Source organism: Meleagris gallopavo, chromosome 13 (genome assembly GCF_000146605.3).
Source record: "Meleagris gallopavo isolate NT-WF06-2002-E0010 breed Aviagen turkey brand Nicholas breeding stock chromosome 13, Turkey_5.1, whole genome shotgun sequence".
Lineage (NCBI taxonomy): Eukaryota > Metazoa > Chordata > Aves > Galliformes > Phasianidae > Meleagris > Meleagris gallopavo.
The window spans coordinates 12667731-12670164 of NC_015023.2; positions in this window are offsets into that span (position 1 = coordinate 12667731).

Consider the following 2434-nt stretch of genomic DNA (forward strand, 5'->3'; position numbering starts at 1 on the left):
TTAATTCACCGGCCTAGTACTGTACTACTGACTTCTTAAAGACTTTGTTAAATGAATATAGATAAACCTCTGAAAAGATAGATAGGTTGGCTGAATTACTCTTCGTCATTGCAAAAATCTGAACTTATCTATCTACAGAATTGTACCCGATATTTTAGCGCACTCGAGTTTGAGAGAAGTTTTCCTATTACAATGTAAATATGAGCAATGATCAATAAACACTATAGTTTGCATAAGTCAAAGAGCTAAAGAAACTCTTTGTGGCTTGTTCTTTTAAGCACAGCACTAACCTCCTTCAGAGAGCAACAGCCTTATCCGTGATGCTCCCTCCCGCTCCCACCCCCAGTTATCCCAGCCCACGCACACCCAAGGGAAGCACAACACCAGCCATGTGCAGACAGGAGGCTCGATGACCTGCAGGCACCAAATCTGAACAGCCACACAGGCTGATGGCTAGAAGCAGTGATCACATTTGGCTAGCATCAATTTCTGCTGCATTAAAGAGTCCCAGCTGAAGTTATCCAACCAGCCTCACGCATGTAAGTAATCCGCGTCTGCGCTATGTTTGGTGTTATGTCTGTGAAAGTCCCAAGCCACGGCTTTTGCTCAGTCTATCTCAACAGGGCTGGTGGTTTCTTTTATCAGTTCTGTCACTGACTCACTGTCTGACTGTGGGAAATCAGTTTAGCTTCGTCTGTTCTCCAGTTTTCTCAACTGCAAAGTAGCAGTGATCTCCCTTATATACTTCAGCACACACAAATACACGTACACACTTCTACCACTTAAAGAGGATTTTTTTAGCATGCCTTGCACACTGAGCTCCTGCAGTCAGCATTTTACAATGAGTGCTGTAATTTAAATTTCTCGATATACTGAAAAGGCAGCAGCCTGCATCTTTTATATTCTCAGCTAAAGCAAAGGTTAGTTAAACATTACAAAGCAAACGGGAAGATGATATGATGCGTATTCAGACACAGCTAGTCATACTTGTTGCTTCTAACAAAAACATTGCATCATGTTTTGCATCTACAAGGACTCTGAAGACAGAGCACCATGTTAAGTCCCCCGGCTTCATATAGAAGGAAGCCTTATGCAAAATCTTCAGCAGGAGAATTATGCTAGAACTGGCTAGTTCTCCTTTTTAAAAGACATGATTAACTTTTCTTATTCGTTGTCTGTGCTCTTTGCCGATTTGTGGAAGAGGTTAGAGAACAGATTGCATTGCTGCATTAAACTCCTCCTTTTTCTCGGGAAAAGATATGGGAATACACTGCAAGCAGAGCTCCTAAACTAACTGATCTAATCCCAACTTCTCAATTTCTATTTCAGATTTCTTGCACATCAGACCTGAGAGTAATTATTCTGTGTTACATATGTATGTGATGGAAAGAAACTTCAAGTTATTCAAAAAATTGCAGACATTCCTTGCAACTTATTGCATGGTACTGCAAATTTTAAGTCAATTTGCAACAAGTTTGGAAACGTCAATAACTAGTAATCCTGAGGAAGCCAGATAGCCAGGCAAATGCTCAGATAATACTTGTCTCATCTATTTAATTTATTTGTGTCTTCTCATGGCAGTAATTAACCTTGACTCCATTAATCTTGAATGAGCAAGAAAACATTTAATTTCTGTTATTATGCTTTCAGTATTTACTTCTGCTTCTACAAACATCTCAAGATGTTTAGCATCTTGCAAATACTTTGCTAATTAACCAGACAGATTTTTGGATTTGTCTCCATTAATGAGCATGAGCACTGAAGCTAGAAAGCAAGGATGCCTTCTCAATGTCAGTGGCAGTGCCACATCACCTGAAACACTTTCTGTGGTAGGTACATGATGAGTACTCACCTGAAGAACTCACCACATTCAGACATCCTTGAGGAAACACCATAATCCCATTATCCCCCATGAAATGCACCCATCCCGCTAGACAGGTCGATTTTTACTGGATATAATGTGTTATTACAAACCTTTGTCAGACATACAGAAGAGTTGTGCAGTACTTGAATAACCTTTGAGTCTTTCATGACCTCTGATTTCTACTGGCCTTTGGTTGTTTTTTTTTCCTGACATTTTTTTTACTTCATCTCATGTACCATATATTATAAAGCTTGCTCCCTGGTGTGGGGTTTCGTACAGCATTCTCAACAGATTCGATGAAAATCCCACTGAAGCCAAGGAAGAAACTTCCATTGACTCTAATGAATTCGAGATGAAGGCCATGAAAACTGTTGTGTGCTGTAACTTCAGGTTAATATCCATGCACCTTCACCCTTTATTAAACTGCACGTTATTTATTCACCCAGGAACGTTAACTGCAGAACTGAGACTCTAAAACAGTTCCAGGTGTCTCTGAAAAAATCAAAGACAAGAAGAGCAGCCTGACTTTTGACAGGAACTCACACAAGATACTAAACCACTTCAAAAAAA